Below are 22324 nucleotides of genomic sequence, written 5' to 3' on the forward strand. Positions count from 1 at the left end.
TGGAGGGAGTGATGGAGCAGGGTGTTTGGAAACGAGACCGGGCAGGTGGGCGGGAATGATGGGTAGGAGTGGTGACCTTGTTTGGGGCCCAGAGTGCTCCAAAGCTCAGGGCATCTGTTACGCCCACCCACCTGTCCATCTGTTGTTAATCCCTCCTTTCCTCTCTGTCCCTCCTCAGCGCGCTGTCGTCCACTCAGGTCAGCCCTGGCCAAAGGCTGGGAGCCGGAGGCAGCTCTGACCTGCCCCTGCCCTCCCTGACCCCGTTTCTTGGCAGAGGCAGAAGGCAAGAGTTGCTGGGGTGCAGTGGGTACATGCTGAGCACATGGTGGTCGTGCTAGGTGAGGTTTGGGGCTTGGTAGCAGCTTTGTTTCCCGCAGAGGACACGGCACAGTTCTCTGTACCATGGGGCCCCTGCCCACAAATGCAACCTTTCCAGGTACAAAGGGAGCTATAAGCTGACTCCATGCATCCCTTTAGTTGAGGCCCTGGTCCGCGGGGACCCAGATCATCCACCCCGTGTCAGGACAGCGTGCACACTGGTTGGTAGTGATAGGGAGGGTGGAGGGCATCTGCCAGCTTAGTCCTCCAGGAGCCCTGGACCTACCTAATCTAACTACACACAGGAGAAGCTACCAGCAGCTCCCCCACCAGCTCGATGGGAGGACATCTCTGACTCCAGGATACCCCAGACACGGAGCCAGAGGAGGGGACGAGAAGGGACTGAGAAAGCTAGGTTGAGAGTGGTCTGAAGAGCTGACTGATGTCCTAGGAGGCTGAGGTGGGTGAGCACTAGAGGGTACCAGAGTGCAGCCCATGCCTCATACTCTGGTCAGCAGAGGGCAAGATTGGCAGCAGATGAGGGGCCGCCATGGGACCGGTCCTGTGGTGAAGCAAGGGCAGGCCAGTATTCCAGAAACCTGGGAATGCTGTTGGTGCCAAATTCAGGCCTTATCTGCTCTGTCTTCTCTAAGGCCTCGGAGGGAACCGCACTGCACGCCCGTGTATGCCTTTAATGGTGGACAGAGAGACACGAGTCTGCCTGGGCTGGTGGGCACAGCGCTTGCCAGCAGAACTTCGAGAAGTGTGTGTGTGATGGATGGTGTCACTTTCTTTAGGATGCTGGAGCACACTCCTCCATTTACTAAGCACCGTGTGTTCTGGGCCTTGTTGTAGGCACTTGGGATGCAAAAGAACAAAACAAAGATCCGCCAGGTGCCCCACAGAGCCGTCCCGATCAGGGGTCTGCGCGCTTCACCTGCAAGGGGCCAGTTAGTGTGCTAGATTTTCAAGTCCTATAGCTGCTCGGTTTCTGCCCTCATGGCAGACAAGACCTCAACAAAGAGGCATGTGCTGCTGTAATGTTTTATTTCCATACGCTGAAATTTGAATTTCACATAATTTTCAGATGCCATAAGCTGTCATCCTTCTTTTGATTTTCTACCATTAAAAAAACAGAAAATTAGCTCTGGAGCTGGACTGAAACAGGCTGTGAGTTGGACTCACCTCGGGCTGGAGTTTGCTGGTCACTAGGAAGGAGGGGCTCGAGCACAGTGCCATCATAGTGGGGACCTGTGCCTGGGTGTTGTGTGCCCTGGAAATGTTAGCGCCAGGTAAGGGCACTGAGGGGGCAGGGTGGTTAGAATGGGCCTCATTGAGGAAACCAAATGGAGCAATGGCCTTTTAAGATATTTTTGATAGGGGCTGGGGATTTAGCTCAGCGGCAAAAGCGCCTGCCTGGCAAGCGCAAGGTCGTGAGTTCGGTTCCCAGTACCGGAGAAAAACCAAAACCAAAACCAAAAAAAAAAAAAAAAAAAAGAAAAAAAAAGATATTTTTGATAGCGCACAAAAAATAGGAGCCCATTCTATCCTTAAAAAACGGATAAAAGTAAAAGCTCTCTACGGTGCCCTTTTGTCCCATTCGGCCTCCTCCAGCATAAGCTGCACCCTTGTCCCTCAGCGTCATGGAGAGAGGGTTGCAGGGCCCCGGTGGACATGAAATTCACGGATGCTCAAGGGCCTTATGTAAAGTGACACATTAACTTGCGTATAAACTAAACACATCCTCCTTTACATTTTTAAAATTTTATTGATTGATTGTGGTTGTCTTGGTTACTTTTCTCTAGTTGCTGAGACAAAATACCCAACACCCAAAATTAAGGAAGGAAAGGTTTATTTAGCTCACAGTCTGTGGAGATTTCAGTCCATATGGCTGGCTCCAAGGCAGGGTGGCACATGGCAGAGGGCAAACAGTTCATGGCTGCAGAAGACAGCAAAGGCAACAAGAGCAAAAGGAGGAATGGCGGGATTCCCTTACTTATGCAAACTATCCACCCCAGGGCAGGTGTGGTACTCACATCATCTCCATGCCCTCCTCTTGCACAGGCTCAGGATGAATACAAAGTAAGCACCCCGGCTCCCTCTGAATCACAGAGTCAACCTTCTAAACTTCTCACGTTGACCCAGTGAACAACATCCCAGGAGGGTAAGGGCTTGTCCTGTTCACCCCAGGATGTAGAAATGCTGAGTTACTTAGCCAAATGTCTAGACTCCCGAGGTTGACACAGTGTATCAACCATAACAGTGGTGTTGAACTCAAGGTCTTTGTATATTCCTAGCCTTTAAAAAAAAAATTTTTTTTTTTTTTAAATTTTGGGATAGGGTCCCACTAAGTGGTCCAGAATGGGCTCAAACTTGTGATCCCCCTGCCTCTGCCTCCCAGACTGCTGGCACTATAGGCGTGTACCGCCATGCCTGACCTGAAGTCATTTTTAACTAATAAATCAGAACATACAAAGTGCACATATTAATACCATGTGATGTTTCAATGCATGTATACATTGCATTAGGCTTAAATCGGGTTAAACGTGTTTATTTGCTCAAACATTTGTCATTTCTGCATGGTGAAACTGTTCAAGCTGCTTTTAGCTTTTTGCAGTGTATATTACATTATCACTACCCATTGTTACCCCTAGTGTGCTATTGGGTCGAACTTCCTGCTCCTATCTAACTGTAACTTAGTACCTGGGATCAGCTGTCCCCGACTCCCCTGAACTCCATGTCCTTAGCCTCTGGCAACCACTGTTCTACTCTCAACTGCTATGAAGTCAACTTTTTTAGATTCTACATGTGTGAGTGTGCAATATTCGCCTTTCTTTACATGGCTTATTTAACTAACATAATGATAATGTCTTACTCTTCAGGTAAGACAGACAGCACTCCTTTGCTTGGACCTAGGTTCTCATTTCTGCTTGTCAGCCTGCCATTGGCTCAATGTGCAGCATTTCCAGACCTGGGAACCTTAACTCAACCCATCAGATGTGTGCAGGACACACAGTTAGCCCCCTGGCCAATCCATGGTAATGCCTCCCTGGTTCCCTTTGCAGTTGTATGGAGAGATGAGGATGTCAGTGCCCTGCATAGAAAGCCGTGTGGTGGCCCAAGTGTCCATCCAGCCCTTGACTGAGGGTGCCGTGGGTGCTCAGGGCCCTGGATACACCTGTACATCCTGTCCTGCCTTCTGGGTGTGCTCTGTGGGAATATGCTTTCTATGTCTGCTTCCTGCTCTTGAGAGCTGTTTCCTTGAGGCCAGCCCTTTCCCAGGCCACACCAGCATGTTCCCTGAAGCAGGGGCTCCCTGCAGGATTCTACATGGAATTCTAGCTGGCTCAGCCATCCTCCAACATGTGCAAGAACCTCAGCCTGCCAGGTCATGCTGGGCACGGGGAATTCAGTCCTGACTCCAACACCGTCCCTGTCCCCAGGGGCTTCACATTCTGGTGCAAGACAGACACGCACACCACCTGTCTCTGAAAGTGATTCATTTGTTCACATAGAAGCTACACAGGCTGGTGGTTAAAACCTGCACACTGCATGGGAAGATAGGTGCGAAGGCTTCTCTGACCCCAAGTCGTCTCCACTTCTCTGAGGGCAGCCCCTGCCACCAGTCCAGCCTGTGTCTTTCCAGAGATGGCCTGTGCATTAGAAAGCAGATCTCAAGAAACAAAGCGAGCCAGAAGCCAATCCACAGCGTTTTGCACTGACCAGCATTTCTGTGAGATAATTACACATCACTATGTATAGATCACCCAGTTCTTTCCAGCAAGAGCAAGCTGATACGATAACGCAGACTTGCACTCTATATGGGGGATGCTCCTTGGAGCACTTTGTTTATATTAACTGACCTACTCCTGGTCACAACTCAAAGAGACAAGTGCTCTGCTTGTTCCACTCTACAGGTAAGGAAGCTCCATCCTGTGGACGTGGTGTGATTGCTTATTCAGCCCCCCTGGATTGACTTGTAGACTGTTTCCAGGCACTGATCATCCTTGTTCTCTTATCTTTGGACACTTGTATCTCCGTAGGGTAAATGCTTGGAGATGAATTGCTGGGTTAAAGGGCATGTGCATTTTAAATTTACATGGCTATTGCCAGATTGCCCTCTGAAGAGGTCATACCCATTTACAGTCTTTCAAATAACGTAAGGTGGCACTTTCCCCTCCCACTTACGGCCTTTAGCCGCAGTTTCCATCTGTGCCAATCTGATAGGAGACAAACATCTCTCCTTGTGGTTTTCCTTTGCTTGGCTCTTATGGGAGAGGTCGAGGGTCTCTTCATACAGATCAGTGTGATCAGTTGTCGCTGGAATTACCCAGAGCACAGTAAAGGGCAGAGAGTGGCTGAGGCCTGCAGTGGTTTTCTGACTGGGGTGAGGGAGGGGTATCAGGAGTGTTGCAGATCTGCCGCGTGTGCTGTAGATGCAGGGAGGGCATGGCTGGCAGACAGAAGGGCCTCAGTGAAGCCTCAGGGAATGAGAGATGAGGGGCTTCCGGGTTGGCCCTTCCTTTCAGCAGCTGTCACCCTTCTCCTGAGTCCCTGACACCCCATGCAGGCCATTTCTGCTTGTTTCTGCACACTGGAGCAAAAATGTAGTTCCAGGGAGAGAAGGGAGATCGCCTCACCTGCAGAGGGAATCTTCCAGCAGGAGCCTGCCCCTTAGCCTCAGTGAGGTGCTCCCCACCGAGCGCCCTCTCCGCCCCCTTGCCCTCCCTGCCCCTCCCACCTGCCCTGCCACCAGCCTGAGCGTACATCCTCATTAGCACGGTTCAGTGGTTAGCTCTGGTAATTGATCTCCCTCTGGCCCGGTGTGGACAGCAGCTAATAGGGATGAATGGGGCGGGAAGTGCCGCGGAGGAGTGGGGGAGGGTGGTGATCACTCGGAGGCTGGCTGCACAGGGAGAAGAGGCATTAAGCAGGTCTGGGATTCAAGCATCTGAAGCTGCCTCTGCCCCTGCCCCCTTGGGGTGGCATCCCACCCCCAACTCCAGCCCTGGGGCAGAACCACCAGACAGGTGGGCAGTGGCTCTGGAATTCAGCTTCCACTGGGGTGGGAGCAGGTTCTGGGTGCAGGGTGCAGTCTCGGAGGTGGGACTCAAGTTTCAGAAGGGCACAGGAGAGGCTGTGAGCACTGGGGTGCCAGGGCTGGCAGTGTCCCAGGTGAGTCACGGGTGGGAGGGGCCAGGAGGAACACTCTGAAGTTGCATGGAGCAGCCACGGGGCAGACTCTGAGCCAGACAGGTTCACATTGTTCAGTCAATCAACAAATATGTGTTAAGCACTTACGGAGTGCCAGGAACTGCGCTAGGCACTGGATGGGTACAAGGCACTCACTTATTTGTAGTTAAGATATTCAATAATATATTCTGTGGGTGGCAGGAGGTGGATAAGTGCTCAGAAGAAATAAACAGCGTTATGTGATGGGGGCGGGTGAACAGAGGTGCTATTTAAGAAGGGGTCTGGGAGATGTCTCTGAGGAGGCTACAGGGTAGGAGACCTAAGTAGTAGGGAAGCAAAGCATTCCAGACATGGGACAGGGAGTGCAAAGGTCCTGAGGTGGGAATGAGCTTGGGGCCACAGTGCCTGGAGCATGGCCCGTGAGGAAGAATAAACTGAGAAATTGGTGGAAATAAAGCAAGGAGAGACCTAGTCAAGGCCAAAAGCCCAGTTGCCAGTTCTGAGAGGTCGTCATGGGCAGGACCCCTTTCCTGAGGTGGTATGGGCCAAACAGAGGCGGAGAAAGGTCCTGCCTTGGTCAGTTGGGGCCCAAGACCCTAGGACCCCAGGATGCAGGGAAGCCAGAGGACCCAGGCTTGGGAAGACGCTCGTCACTCTCTGGGCACCAGGCCCGCGAATGGGGGAGAGGAGGCTGTCAGGGTGCTGGGTGGGCCTCGGCCAGAACTTAATGATGCAAAGCAGCCTTCGTGGGAGCAGGCCTCTCGCCCTGTGCTGGCGCAGTGGCCTGCATGGGCTGACCTCTGGCTTGGCTTGTGAACCCAACTCAGATAACCCTCCCGGTGACCGGGAGATCTATTCCTGAGTGTTAAAATGGCACAGCAAAGCTTAATACCCAAGCAGGATGGCGTCAGCCTGGCAGGCAAGCAGGAGCATTCTAGAATCCATTCAGGGTTTTAGACATAAAACCCACGTATGTTTTTTATGGGCAATTTAAGCAATTTTCAAGGGTAATCTTGACTGTTCTCTTGATTTTTGCCATATGTGCTGACTTCGCTGTTGAATACCCAAGTTGGATGCGGCTGTTTTGGTGCCTGTGAGGTTCAGGCACAGCCCAGACCCACCCTGAGTGGGGGTCTGCACCAGGGGAGTCTCAAAGAAAGGACGACAGATCAGTCCCCTCCTCAGCTGTTCCCTCAACCTACACTGCCATCCCCCACCGACCCACTCGGTCTCCATGTTCCAATGTTCCTTGCTTTTCCTGCTGTCCCTGACCCCCCTTGCCCTTCTCTAGGCTTCTGCATCCCTCTCCTGGAGAAAAGAAGTACACTTGCCCTCTGTGTCTGGGACTTCCATTTCCACTGATTCAAAAATTGTAGATCAGAAATATTTGATCCAACAACAGTGGTACACATCTATAGTCCTAGCTTCTTAGAAGGCTGAGGCAGGAGGATTGAACCCAGGAGTTTGAGACCAGCCTGGGCGACATAGTGAGATCATGTCTCTTAAAAAAGAAAAGGTTGTGTTTGTACTGAATATGTATAGTCTGTCTCCTTGTCATTGTCCTCTAAACAATGCAGTATAACGACTATTTACATAGTATTCAAGTTGCGAACTTTCACAGATACGAACAGACCTTGCATTATGAACATTTGTAGATGCGAGCAACGTAGAAGTAGCTCATGTGTCTGCCAGATATTGTCACAGTTGTGCTGCTGTGTGCTCAATCAGAGCCCAAGATGTCCGGAATGAAGAGGAAAAACAGTGATGACGTGGAGGGGACTGCTAGGAAGTACAAAGCAATACATATTGTATATTTCTGTCTTAGGTGTGTAAGACTCACTTTGTTGGACTTACAAGTGAACCGACTTAGGCATGTTCTCCCAGAAGGGAACTCATTCATAAGTTGGGACTTACTGTATATGAGAGGATTCTGTATGGCCTACACAAATATTATGTCATTTTATGTGAAAGATTTAAACAACTGTGGATTTTGATATTCATGGGAGTCCTGGATGAGTGTATAGATTTTGAATTGCAGATCCCAGCAAAATATGACCTAGGAAAAGCATTTGTTAAATTTTAACATCATTTTATGATTTGAAAAAGTCATAATTTCTTAGCAACCAGAAATAAAAGGGAATTTCTTTTAAAAGCATCAATCAGACATGTAGAACAAATTTCATTTTTAATGTTGAATGTGAGTAGCAGGAATGGGATAAGGATGCTGACTCTCAGCAGTACAGCCAGCATTGTATTGGAGTCCTGGTCAATGCAGTAACATAAGAAAATAGATAAGAAGCATAACAGTTAGAAAGTGAAAAACTGGACAAAAACAACCGCTTTCCTCTTGTTTTCAACTAAGTAGACACTTAGAAATATTTATTAAATAAATTCAGTTTATCTGTAAAGAGAATTCTTTTTTTTTTTTTTTTCTGTACTGGGAATTGAACTCATGACCTCACATTTGCCAGGCAGGCACTGTGCTGCTGAGCTATATCCCTGGCCCTGTAAAGGGAATTCTTAAGGGAACTGACACTTTAATAGTAAAATCTGAGAAACTTCACTGGTCCTCGGAAGGTTCCATTGATCATGGATGTGCTAAAAAGATAGACGTATTTTCCCTAAGACCAGAATGGAATGAGAGTACTCTTGGGATGGCAGGAAAATGCTTAGTTTTCACAGTAATTGATGTTACAGTTTAGATCTGGAATGGCCCCCAAAATTCTTATTGGAAGGCAACTCAATCATTAGTAAATTCATTCACTGAGTTTAGTAGCTGAATGTCCCAGTAGAAGGTGGGGCCTAGCTGCAAGTGGCTCCCTGGGGGCTTGACCTGGAAGAGAATATTCTTGTTTCTGGCTCTTCCCTCTCTCTCTGCTTCCTGGCCTCCATGACATGAGCAGCTTTCCTTCACCAGACCCTTCCACTGTGCTCTTTCTGCCTTGAAGCCAGCCAAATACGAACTGAAACTGCTAAACACCCTGAGCCCAAATAAGCCTCTCCTTCTTTGAAGTCATGGATGTCAGGTATAGTGTCCCAGTGATGAAAGTCACTAGGACAGTTGGCGTTGATCCAAAGTTAAGGGCATGATGTTTGGGTCAGTGAAATCTCTGAGGCAAGAAATAGAAGGAATCTAGAGATTGGGAGCAGGAGCTGGGAACCTTCTAGCCAGTGAGAGCTGTAGGGTTAAGAAGCTTGGAGCCTGGGAAGCCTTTGTGTTGTTTTTCCTGGGATTTATAGAGTCCGAACATCCTGCTGTTTCCTTTGGGGTTCTAGATACTGAGTTTAAGTCCTGCCTCCAACCCATTCCTTGCCAGGTTTAGGTTCGTCATGTGCCTATGACACACCCAGGAAAAGTGGCCCTGGCTCATGGTACCCTGGGACTTGGGCATCTGTTTCTGCCTGTTCCTGGCAGCAGCACCTGGCTATTCCACCATGGGACCCTCCCCAGCCCAGGCCATGTTGTTCAAGGACAGAAGGTGCAGGACCCAGGCCTATCATTGGCATGTCCCATCCCTTGGCCATGGAGGGATGGGCAGAGGGTGCCACTTGGAGCTCTTTGCTGGGACATGGGTGCTCTGCTCCTTGACATTCTAGACCCGTGGGTGACCACCCTCCTGCCCACGCACCCTGAGTTACACTGATGAACTTTAAAAGCACAGAGCCAGGACAGGGTGCCCAGCTACGGTCTGGTGACCCCACTTGAGCCCTAGCTGTAGCTGTGTCTAGTGGCAGAGCTTTTTTATTTTCCAGGGTAGTAGAGTTTAGTTTTTGTCATTCGCAACCAAAAGAATCCTGATTGACACAGCAGGTAATCCCTGACTCTTCCTGTGTCCTGTTCTGATCCTTCCAAGGGGCTGATCCCAAGGATGCAAGAGGAAGGAGGCATCAGGCATCGTCTTAAGTACCAGATTTTGTGCAGTTAACATAATCGAGGTGCAATTGACAGGCCACAAAACGTACCCATTTTAAGTACATGAATTTTGCAAAGTTATTGCTCTGTGTAACCACCACCACAATCAGGAGAACGCCAAGAAGGTACCCTGTGGTTTCTCCACATTCCTCTCTTCTCCTTCCCATCTGCCAGACAACCATGGAGCTTCTTTCTGTCACCACGAGTTAGTTTTTTTTCCTCTAGAGTTTCATACACAGCCGGCCCTTCACATCCATGGATTCCACGTCCTCGAATTCAGCCAATCACAGCTAGAAAATGTTTGAAAAAACATTGCATCTGTCCTGAACATGTACAGACTGTTCCCTAAACTACAGTAAAACAACTATTTACATAGTACTCACTTTGCGTGAGGGATTATAAGTCATCTAGAGATTACTTGAAAGACACTGGACGGTATTCACAGGTTATTTTACATGGGGGACTTGCTCACCCTTGGATTTGGATGTGTGTGTGGGGCATCTGGAACCGACACTTCATGGAGATGGTAGGACAACTGCACCCTTAGCATGCTCAGAGTTCATATTTGTAAGTCTGTCTGCTGGCAATACTTTATTTGTAACCCCCCCATTCTGTACTCTTGCTTTCATGGTCCTTCTGGATACTTGCAGAACAGTAAGAAATTGTATTCCTCTGCTGAGCATGGGTCTAGCTGAGGCCCAACAAAGCAGCACTCTGTCTTCTTGATTCAGCTCTTACACTAAACCAATGTCTTCCACAGTCTACTTAGTGCCATGTTTTCTGCATTTTTGTTATTTGTTGGTGGTTTTGCCCTTTAAAATGGCCCCAAAGATAGGGGGTGAAGTGCTGGTTGGTTTCCTAACACAAGAAAGTCTGATGTGCCTTATAGAGAAAATGCATGCATTAGGTCAGCTTCTTTCAGGCAGGCTGGTTATCGGTGCTGTTGGCCATGAATTTGATGCCAGTCAACCAATAATATGTATTGAAGAAGGTGTTTTGAAACAGAGAGTGAACACAAAGTTATGCATTGATCAATTGATGAAAAAGGGTGTGAGCACAGACTCACAGGAACCTAACCCTGTGTTGCCCCAGGAGCCACAGTTCAGCATCAGCGAATTCAGTGTTGTTGGGGACTTCTTAGAACATTACCACAAATAATGGGGCTCAACTGTGTATAAAATCATACAGATAAAAAAATAAAATCATACAGATTACATCAGTCAGCTTTCTGTGGTTATAACAAAATGTATGAGGACAACTTCAAGGAGAACAAGTTTATTTTGGTTCGTGGTTTCAGAGATTTCAGTCTATGGTCCCTGAGCTCTGTTACTTCAGGGCCTGTGATGAGGCAGAACATCATGGTAGGGAGTGCAGGGTGGAACGAAACTGCTCAACTTATGGTGATAGAAAGCAGAGAGAGAAGGGGCAGACCCAGAGAGAAAGGGGGAGGGACAAGATACAGCTCCCGGCATCATGCCCCCATGACCCATGCTCTTCATCTAGGCCCCACTGCCTAAGCTTGCTTCACCTCCCAGGAATGAATTAAATGAAAACTCGCCAATGGATTAATCCACCGATGGACTGACAGCCTTCATGATGCAATCACGTTCCCAAAGCCCTGCCTCTGAACATTGCTACATCAGGGACCAAGCCTTCAACACATGAGCCTTTGGGGGACAGTCCACACCCAAACCATAACACTGAGGTATTCTTTTGGGTCTGGCTTGAGTCACTGAGCATAATGCTTTTGAGGTTTGTCCATATTGTTGGGAGTTTCAGCGGTGTGTTCCTGGCACTGCATTGCATTTCATTCTATGGATATGCTGTCGTTTCTTTCTTCATTCACCAGTTGATGGAGCATTTGAGTTGTTTCCAGTTTTGAGTGATTATGAAGAAAGCTGCTATGAACTTTTGTGTACAGATCTTTGTGTGCACATATGTTTTCATTTTCAGTTTAAGTATTTTCATATGGGTAAATAAATGTAGTATTTGTTTAATTCTTTTAATAGCCTGATGAAGTGGTCTCATTTTATACAAAGGGAGATGGAGCCCAGAGATATAGTGACCTGCAGGATGCCACATGGGTAATAGCCACAGTCTCTTCCCTAATGGACACACACAACATGGCTTGAGGAACCTAGATGTGAAATGTGCAGTTCCAATCCCTCCACAGACCCCACAGATTTCTGAAACTTGCTATAAGCCTGAGCAAGGAGTGGGAGGCTGTACCCCCTGGTCCCAAGGCAATCCTCTAGAGGGCAAGCTGGGCCCTCTCAAGAATCAAAATGATAATATCTAGGTGACCTGGCTTGTTGGCTTCTTAGGTTTCAGCTGCCTGAAGTCCACCCCCAACTCCACCCTCTGAGGTAATAATAGTGCCTCGTTTGGGGCTCATTCTCCTTGGTCATGTACACTTTAGTGGGGAGTACCCATCAAGGCCTTCTACTGTCCAGGGGAAGATCCCATCCTAGGACTTGGTTGCTGGCCCGTATCTGTGTTGGGGCCTCGAGCCCTGAGCAGGGGCTACACAAGGACTGAGAAGTGGCTGTTCAAGGTCCAACTTGCCCTTGCTCCTCCCTCTCCCTAGATTAGGATTTCCAACCTGCCCTCAGCTCAGCTAGCCTCCCCATAAGCTCCTGCTGCCTCTGGAGGCTTTCTGTTGCTTGCAGCCAGTTACTGTGCACGCAGAATTCACGTTCCCCTCCCTGTGGGCCAAAAGTCTCAGCACCTGTTGGCCTTTTGGGGGGCTCTGTATCTCAGCACCCTTGCTTTCTGATCTTTTCTTAGCTGAGGCATGGGACAAGAGACATGGGGACCCCCAGGACAGGTGATCTGCCTACACAGGGGGGCTGTGGAGGCCTTTTCCAGGAAGTCAGGGCTGGGAAGGCTGAGCAGAGAGGAGAATGTTCTTGGAGGGTCTTTGCTTTTTGAACCCGTCTTATAGACCTTAGAGGGAGCTAGGGACTGAGCAAACAGGTGCCTGTCTCCTGCCGAGCCAGAGGTGGCTGGCAGGGGTAGGAAAAGGAGAATGGAGGTGTGAAGAGTGGGAGCCCCTGGGGACAGGCAGACTGTAGGAGGCTGGGTGGGATGGAGGGGGAAGGCAGGCCCCTGCAGAGGACACCCCAAGGTTACCTTGGCCTGTGGCTCTGCCGGCTGGAGCTGCTGCCAGCGATGACAACAGCGAACCAGCAGCCTCTCCGAGTTTTATTATCATTCAAATGAGGATGTGGAGAGGTATTTCATTTGATTGGTAGAATAATAGGAGCCATTTATCTACCTTCTCTCAACCTTTCATATCTGTTTCACTATTTTATGGGATCGCATACATCATAGTAAAGGCAAAAATGTATTTTTTTCCCTTGACTTGGGATTGGGGGGTGCAGCAGGGATAGGAAGGAGGCTCGCAGAGTGGCTGGCAGGAGCCGAAGGAAATGAAATCGAAAAAGACTATTATTGGTGACAGACAGTTACATCTGAAAGGGAATAGGAAGCTCCCTGGTGCAGGCAAGGATGAGGCGTTTAAATGGAAGATCTAACAGCCTCCAGCTCTCGGTCTGTGGAGAGTCAGGGACGAGGGAGGCCTAGGGGTAGGGGAGGGAGGCTGGGTGGAGGGGGAAGGGGAGCAGGCGGGTCCTTGAAAGAGACAGCAACAAGGGGCATGTGGCCCAGCTGTTGGAAGTCTTTGTCTTTCTGCCGCTATGATAAATTACACATGTCATACAAGGATCTGTTCTCCTTTTGAAAAAGTTAGAGCATCCTAGGTAAAAGCCCCTGTGACTAGGGGCCCAGCCTCTCTACCCTTCCCCAGGGCTAACTACATTCAGAGCTTCTTTTCCTCTTGATTTTGCAAACATAAAGACACCTTTAAAGTGATGGTGCTCTTTTGTGGGTGACCCCTGCCCCTTTATTAAAAGGTATTGTTCTGTGTCATTCAACTCATGTCTTCTCACTCAATATGTTTTAGAGCTCGGTGTAGACACATGTGTGTCTTGATCATTCCTGGAACTGTCACATGGTCCTCCTGACTGACTGTCCGTGTCCCCTCAAGGCACACTTGAACCACTCCTAGCTTTTCACGATTACAAGTGACACTGCAGGGAATATCCTTGTCCTCTTCCCAGGTACAGGATAAGCTTTTCTTGAGAGCGGGTGAGCAATGAACTTACTGGAGCTGTGTGTGTGTGTGTGTGTGTGTGTGTGTGTTTACACACATTTTCAGCTGGATGAGACGCTGCTCAATCGCAGTGCAAAGTGCCTCCCGCTGTGCTGCTCTCGCTAGCTACCTTCAGGCACCACCTGCCACTCAGGTGATTGCTTGTAGAAATACAGGAAGGTTCTTTCTTGGGGTTGTCTTGGGCAGGATGTGGACAGCAGAGTAGCAAAGGCCTGGTTGGTCGGGGTGTCAGAGCAGAGCAGGATGCAAGAGATCTCATCTGTGGAGTGGCCCTGGAGCTCAAGCTATAACCCCACCAGCTATGTGGCAGGGGGATTCCAGTGACACAGGCAGAGAACAAAGAAGCATGATTCTGGCCGTGACCATGGGCCACAGGCACGGGCTGGAGGGTGGGTAAGAATCAGAGGACACTATTTGGCTGGCAGGTAGCTAGGGCCAGGGCAGTGGGAAGAAGGCAAAGCCCAACTCTGAGTGGTGTCAACATTGCATGGATGTGCAGGTCATGGTTAAGAGGGGTCCTCCAGGGTCCTGGCTTCCTGGTGACAGCTCAGTGACCAGGAGGGTCCACTGAACACAGCAGACTAAACTGCGAGGTCCGTGGCTGAAGGTCCTTGCTCAGGCCCCTGCCTCAGAACGGCACTGGGTTCCAGCCCTCAGGCATGGGTGCGGTAGGAGGAAGTGAGAAAGGGTGCATTGGCCTGATGGGGACTAGGCTTTCATATCTAGGAGTATACAGACCAGAATGTGCTCGGGAGGCAAACTGTAAAGATTATAAAGAGTTGCTTTTTTTAAAAAATTTTTTTTCAAGAGCTTTGAGATGTAATCCACATACCATATAATTTGCCCACTTAAAGTACACAATTCAACAGTTTTTAGTATATCCATAGACATGTGTCATCATAATTGCAGTAAATTTAGAACATTTCATCACCTCTAAAAGAAACCCTATAGCTATCACCTTCCTAGTTCCCTGCCATGGTTTGAAAGTGGATAATGTCCTCCAAAGGCCTTGTTCTCAGGGTGGCACTTTTGAGAAGTACTGTGGACCTGTGGGAGGTAGGGTTGTATGGGAAATCTTTAGGCTATTGAGCGTGTGCCCTTGAAGGAGGCTGTAGGGACCCTCCCCCTCCTTTTTGCTTCCTGGCTAATGTAGGAAGCTGTTTGCGTCATCATGTGCTCTTGCTATAATGTGCGGCCTTGGCCAGAGGCAACAAAGTAACTTTGAGGTGGAACTTGCAGGACTGTGAGCTAAATAAACCTTTCTTCAATAAACCTTTCAAGTTAATTGCCACAGGTATTTCGTTATAGTAACTTGAAGCTGACTGATATAATCCCCAGTCACCAATCTACTTTCTGTTGCTGTGGATTTCCCTTTCTGGACATCATGTGGAATCATATAATATGTGATATTTTGTGTTAGGCTTCTTTTACCTGGAGAATGTCCTTAAAGTTTAGTCATGTTGGAGCATGTGTCAGGACATCATTCCTCTTAAGGCTGAATGGTATTGCACTGTATGGAAAGACCACCTTTTTTTTATCCATTCATCAGATTGTGGGCTGTTTAGCTTGTTTTACTTTTATGAATAATGATTCTATAAACATTCCTGTATACATATGTTTTCAGTTCTGGGTACATACCTAGGAGCAGAGCTGCTGGGTTGCTTGGTAACTGAGAAACTGCCAGACTCTTCCAATGCAGGGGTACATACCATTTTTCATTCCCACTAGCTGTGAACACGAATGCTGAGGTCTCCACATTTCTCACCGGTACTAGTTGTGGTCTGACTTTTTAATTTTATTCATTTGAGGTGAGAAGAGTTGTTTTTTTTGTCTTTTTGAGACAGGGCCTCACTATGCAGTTCAGGCTGGCCTTGAGCTCACTTTGTAGCCCAGGCTGGTCTCAAACTCGCAACGATCCTCCTGCCTCAGCCTCTCTAGTGCTGGGATTACAGGTATGCGCCACCACGCCTGGCAAGAGTTTCTTTTTGAGGTAACTTTGAAAGCTAGTCACAGAGCTTGGTCACCTCTGGGCTCCAGAGCCCTTGAGAGTTTATCCAGGGAGAGACTAGCCTGCTCTCCACTCCCACATCAGTGCTACTCTGGGTAGGCTTCGTTTCAGTCGGAGCCTGACTGTGCAAACAGCTTCAGGCCGCTTCCTGAGCTGACCTTGGGATGTGGAGCCTCCAGCAATGCCACTCTGGCTCTTCAGTTGTGAGTGAGCGTATTTCCTCTTGTGATGAGTCACGGGGGCATCTGGTCACTTACAAACAAAAGATACTTGAGCAATGCCCCTAGTGCCTCTGAGAGGCTCACTGTGTGGGAGCCCACCAGGGGCCAGGTGACACTTTCTGATGGGACCAGGGGGATGAGCCCACTCTCTGGACTCCGCACATCTGTCCTCCCGCTTGGGAGCCCTGGAGGGACTGCTGCTCATCGGTTAGATCTAGATGGTGCTTCTGAGTTCCCCTCTCTCCCTGCGATTCCCAGACACCCCAGGTGCCTTCACAGACCTGCCCCACAGACAGGCACCAGCCTCTGCGGCCCCTCCCCGCCCAACTGGCTGTCCCTTCCAGCTCTTGGCACACAGTGTGGCCTCAACCTGCTTGGTTTACTTCATCTCAGCCTGAGGTGGGGGTGACACTGTGAAGCCCTTCCTAGTGTGGGCAGTGGGTGCCTGCCACCCCCTCTTTGCCCCATCACATTTCTCTGACTCACAGCAGCCAGGCCCCCGCCCTGAGGGACGCAAGGCTACACAGAAAAGCAAAGGGAAATCAGAGAAATCGCATCTAGAGCCTATCTCAGACCGCAGACTGGGGACACCACCCGCTCAGCACAGACAGATAAAGGTTAACAATTCCGTGTGGTGGGGAAGAGGAGAATGTGAGGGGTGAAATAAGTGAAGGGGGGCCCCCTGGAGCTTTCCTGTGTTACAAGTGTGGGGATGGGTGTGGGGTTCACATTCGGGGCTCCCAAACCCCTAGGTGGGTCTGAGGGAAAGTTAAGACCTGAGCGAAGCTGCACTGGAGATCTGAGGTCAGGGGTGCCTGGATCTTATTTCCTGGAGGGTGAGGCCCCCAGGTACCCCATGCCCTGTGAGGTATGGGGACAGTGTGGCAGCCTAGTGAGTACTCGAACCCCAAGGCCCCGAGGAGAACAGCTCTGCTCCCAAGGAGGGCCTCGAGGGGCCTCCCCGTTGTTGATGAGGGGAGGTCACAGCCAGAACTGCCTCGGCCCTTACAAACAGAGACCAGATGGGGACACAGACACCTACTCCGCTGCCAAGGCAGAAGAGAGATGACGGCCAAGAACCAGACGTCCTAGCGTATATCTTGGGGAACCAGTGGGGATGACACCGACCCGTGACCCATCTGCCACCCCTCCTGATGTTGTGACACCGCTCACATTTGCTGGAAGCCGGGGACAGAGCAGGAGGGGGAAAGGAAGCCTGAAGGAACAGAGTCTAAATAAACCAAAACGCTGAGATGACCGAGACTTCATTTCTGCTGCTAGGCAGAAAATGGAGGCTGGAAATAGAAACGAATACGTAACAGGAAAATGAAGGCGTGGTTTTGGCGTGCGTGCGTGAGTGGCCTGAACATTCATGCTCGCCGTCTGTGGTGTGAGTGACTCAGGACAGGGACTGGAGCACTCTGTGAGGTCACCGCCGAGGCGGCCACAGCAGGGCTCTCCCACCTGCTCCCTGGGCCATGCGGGTGGGTGCCCTCCGCACTGTCCTCGCAGGACCCTCCGCCTTGCGGCTCGCAAGTCCAGGGCTGGCAGGCTAGGGAGTCCCGGAGAGAGTGAGGGGCCCCTGCATCTTTCTGCGCCTAGGAGCTCCCTGCTCACTGAGTGAGGCTGCGGGGAGAGAACAGCAGAGCAGGTGAGAGCTGTATAAGCTAGAGGCAGGCAGGGACCGTGGGAGACCTCACAGGAGAAGCCTGGAGAAATCTGGCACCTGCATCAGCACCAGCCTCCTCTGTCAGGGACTGAGGGCTGCACGGAGAGCGCAGCGCCAGGCCAGCGTCAGTGGACTTGGGAGCAGGAATCAGTTCTGGGGTTCCCTGAGCCTTTGTGTGCTCACCCCAAACAAGGTGGGCTCTCCCGACCCACACCACTCTGGGCCGCTGTTCTGATTTAGGAAACTCCCCCCCCGGGCTGGCTCTGCCCTCCCTCTGGCTTCAGGTGTGCTGCTGTCTCCCAAAGGCTCCTGTGGTAAAGCTTTGGCCCCAGAATGGCGCTTTTTGGGAAGCGATAGAACCTTTGAGAGGAGAGACCCAGTGAGAGGTCCCTTGGGTCGCTGGGTGGCCAAAGGGGGTCATGGAACCCCAGCTGGACCTTTCTCTCTCTGCTTCCTGGCTCATGAGGTGAGCAGCTTTCACTGGCACACACTTGTGCTATGATATGCCACCCTCACCAGAGGTCCCGAGTGATGAGGCCACCTTGTCTTGTTTTAGAACTTCCAAAACAAGCTTTTCTCTTTATAAATTAATTGCCTCAGGCATGTCATTATGGTGGTATAAAGCTAAGATATGTGATGAGGTGATTTGGGCCAGCTCAGGACTATATTTTTGTACCTTTGTTGGAGCAATTGGTCAAGAAAGACTGGCCCTCCCCTAGGTGGCTGTGCAATGATTACATGGCCCACCAGGCCCTCTTCTTCCCGTTCTCTTTGTGCTAAGCCTAAGATGCCTCAGTCCCTTTGCACCTGCTGTTTCTTCCCCTGGAAATGCCTTTTCCACTGACCTTCACTGTCAGCTCCTTCTTCACAATGGAGACTCAACCCAGGAACCCCTTGGTGGAGGGACCTTCTGGGTACTTCTCCAAAGTCCCCCAAAGTCCTGCCCAGGGTCCTCTGCTTCCTATTCCTAACCGTGCTTACTCCTGCAGTCACTTTTAACCTCAGTATTGACCACATTTCCTCCTCCTCTCATACCAGGGTCCAAGGGCAGCGGCCTTGTCTGTATGCTCACTGTTGCCCCCTCAGTCCCAGGGCAGAGTCCAGCACCACACAGAGACCTAGAAAGTTCCCGTGCCCCAGACACCAAGGGCAGCAGCAGGCAGAGTTTCCAAGGTGAGTAGACATGGTTCTCAGATCTTTAAAGACTAGCTTCATTTCTAACTCTACTAGAATGCACTACAAATCTGGTCAATTCGGGGTCTCCTCAAGTCCCTCCCTTCTCACCAGTGTTGCCCTAAAGCAGGGGAAGGTCCAGCAAAGATCATGGCCCAGAGCACCTCAAGCCTGTGTCCACCTTCCCAGAGGTTACAGGCCCCCCACACTGGCTCCTGCCGATGTGACCCCAGTCGCTCCTGGTCTAGGATCCATTCTTTACCACACGCCCTTCTGACTGCTGGAGACCCCGTCACTTCCTATGGCCAATGTTGTAAATGTTACTTTAAGGCAAACATTCTGTCCCACTGGAGTGTGTGGGACCCTCCTTCAGCACCCTGAGAGGCTCCCGGCCTGACTGTCCAGATCTCTGCTGCAGGAGTAAGGAGGGGTTGTCTTCCAGGCTGGGGTGCAGGTGGTTAGGGGTCACTGTGGGTCTCACTGCTGCCCCTCAGAAGGGAGGCACAGTTGCCTTGCCTGGGATCCTGAGTCCACTTGGGGCAAACTGGCTTTCCTAGCCCCCAACCCCTCACCCTAGCTGGGAGGGGCACACTTGTCCCCCAGGCCTCTCCCCACTGCCCCAAAGCCGGTCCACTCATACCCTCTTGCTCTATGGGCCGGCAGGTCTCCTGGATGCTGGGCATGTGTGAGCGAAGACACAAGAGGTACAGGGCGTGGGGAGATGGACCCAAGGTACCAGGAGGCGGGACCTGCATGGAAAACAGCAGGAGCTGGGCATGGTGGCATACATGATAGTGCGCGCCTGTAATCCCAGCACTCTGGGAGGCTGAGGCAGGAGGATTTTGCAAGTTCAAGCCCAGCCTGGGCAATTTAGCGAGCTCTGTCTCAAAATAAAATTTAAAAAGGAAGGAAGTAAGGAAGGAGGGAGGAAGGATTGAGGATGTAGCTCAGCGCGAAGGTTCTGGGTTAAAAGATAAAGAAAAACGAAACAAAACAAAGCAAAAACTCAAACCGCGGCAGGACCAACAAAATACATTCCTGCTTTAGACCGATGGAGGCTATATTGTAGCTCTGCTCCAGGCCGGAGCCGCCTCAGCTCAGGAGATGGGACGTCCGGAGCCCCCAGCTCCTGCTTCATTGCCTCCTCGCCTGGATCCCGCAGTCACAGCCCTCAGCCTCCTTACGCGCACCTCCCACCTCCCCACTCTGCTCTGCTGCAGTTCATTATTAAGTCTGTTACGGAGCAGGGCGAGCGCGGTTCCCGGGAGACGCCGCAGCGGGGGAGAGACCCACCAGCCTGGGCCCTCCTGCGGCGTGGCCCCCGGACAGTGGCGGAACTGCGAATCCCGCCACGCTCAGCCGGCTCAGGCTTAAGGGTCAGGGGAGCGGTCGCGGGGACGCGCCTGAGCCAGCTGGTTCCAGGGACAGCCAAGGAGGGCGTCACAGGAGTAGCCCCTGGAAGCGGGGCGACACACTGGCCCTGTCTCGCGGGCTCCACAGCTCGGTTCTCCACGCGGAGACTGGGTCTGCGCTGCGCTCTTGAGATCGAAGGGGTTTGATAGGCCGGGACCCAGCAGCAGGGGGCGCCAAGCAGGCAGGCGGGGTGTGCATGGACCCCAGGGAGGGTGCATGCGAAGCAAACTGGTGTTACGTTTAAAAACGGGAGCGGGGTGGTGGTGGGGGAGGGGGAGATCTGACTTGCTGGCTTCTTGTGCAAAGCTGGCTGTCAACACGAGGCAGCCTTCTCCGAGGCAGAGGTGGGCTGTGGCCTCACTGAGAAGGGGCCCGCCCCCTTTCTTAGCCACAGCTCTCCTGCTTCTGAACCCACCGAGCAGCCGCTGGACCCCAGGGAAGAGCTGGGTTTGAGGGGTGCTCTGCTCTCTGGGTCAGCTGGCCTGTGGGATTCTGGAGGGCACCCCTTCCCGACACCCCCGCCCCGCCCACCCAACACAGCACAAGGGCTGGCACATAAAGGCGGGGAATAAATACATTTTCGGTGACCAGCCCCGGCCCAGCTGTGAGGCTGAATGAGATTTTCCCATTTGAGAAGATGAACTGCAGGTCAAGGAAGCAGCAGTGTGGAGTCTGGGGTCCCTGGAGGAGTCTAGGGACTTAGAAGTGAGATCAGCCAGGGGTTCAGGAAGGCTGGGCTGAGGGGCTGGGGTTTGAGCCGGCTGCTGCTTTTGTTACCCAGTCACCTGAGTTTTAAAAACCAGTCTCAAGACCCACTCCAGATCCATTAACCAGACTCTAGAGGGGTTGGTGGGCAACTTGCAGTTTTAAAAATTCCCCCACCCCCGGTGATTTTGAAGCCTCCACAGGCTCCGGGGCCTTGGCTGGGAGGCGATTGTTTGTCCAGCTGCTCTAGTCCTCCTCCTGCACTGCTCTTGTCCCTCCTGGCCTGTCAGTCTTCCAGTGATAGCCAGGCCCTGTGGATCTGTCACCACATTTTAAGTAAGTTTTAGAAGGAAAGAAAAGTATGGAATGGCTGTGTTTGTTTTGCCCAAGCAAGATCCATTTATTAAGTGCTGCACTTGTTTAAGAAAAAAACAACAGCTATTGACAAAATATAAGAAAATAAATTAAAGCAGCAACTCCTTAAAAGGACCCTGTCCAATAATTTGATTTTTTCCCCTTCTTCCCTCAAAGGCCAGAGCGACACAATCAATCTTGCTGTTCCATAGGCTGTTTGGCTACAGCATTTTCTCAAGTGGAAAAAAAAAAGGGGAAGAAAATGAGTGTCATTTGAACACCAGCATCTGCCACCCTGTGGTGGGTCCTGGTTAGACCCTCTCTGTCCTGGGGCCCAGGCTTCCTGACTTCCAGCAGCTCAGCTGTACCTCCCCCCCACCCCGCTCCAAGGAACCATGGTACCTGGTTAGCTCAGGGCTCCTCTTGCCAACCCTCAGAATCCACAGGCCCTATGGGGACCCTCTCTTATTCCCTAGGCCTCAAGTAGGTGGGTTCTTAAACAGATTTCTCATCTTGACAGTCTCTTTCAAATATTTTTCATGTGTGCTGAGAGTAGACACGCTTTGCACACACGAGGGAGCCCCCGGCGCAGCATTTGGCTTCCAATGTATGCAAGATCTCAGGTAGAGGGAGCTCCCACATTTCCTGCCTTATAAGACCCTCCTCCCCCAAATGCCATCCTGTGGCTACCATCCGTTGTGGTCAGTGGCATACACTGGGTACCTGGCCCAGTATTAGTGGCACTCTGACCACCCACCTTGATTACAGTAACATTGGTAAGGAATCAAACCAGCTTGCAAGGCAGCCGACCCTGCCTGTTTCAGTGCAAGGCGCTGGTGTGTCCTTGGCCCAATCAATGCATCCCTGTCAGTTTGTCCACCCAGAGAGCAAGGTCGATAACACCCAGGGGGAGCTGTGAGGATGGATTGACTGAGCAGCCACGTGTGATAATAATAATTTATAATTGAGCTCAGTGCTCGATTTTGAGTTATAATTCTTTGCTGATACTATTCAGTTCATACTGCTGCTCAGATCTTCAGTTCACACTACTACTCGCCTTATTTTACAGGTGAGAAGACTGAGCTGTTAAAAAATTAGCTTAACTATCTATGTCTGATTGTATGTAGTAAAAGGGAAGAGTTTTAGGGGGTATTATGGTTTATATCTAGATGTCCCTCCTAAG

At 50.8% G+C, this 22324-nt stretch overlaps 1 long non-coding RNA gene across 1 annotated transcript; it reads left to right on the plus strand.

Moving 5' to 3' along the window:
• Positions 1 to 17344: 17344 nt before the first annotated feature.
• On the plus strand, positions 17345 to 19438 carry LOC106147269. Its single transcript, XR_001232083.1, has 3 exons — positions 17345 to 17689; positions 18535 to 18669; positions 19333 to 19438. It is a non-coding gene; the product is annotated as an uncharacterized LOC106147269 (long non-coding RNA).
• The last annotated feature ends 2886 nt before the right edge of the window (positions 19439 to 22324 follow it).

This window comes from Chinchilla lanigera, unplaced genomic scaffold (genome assembly GCF_000276665.1).
Source record: "Chinchilla lanigera isolate Chin_1 unplaced genomic scaffold, ChiLan1.0 scaffold00007, whole genome shotgun sequence".
Taxonomy (NCBI): Eukaryota; Metazoa; Chordata; class Mammalia; order Rodentia; family Chinchillidae; genus Chinchilla; species Chinchilla lanigera.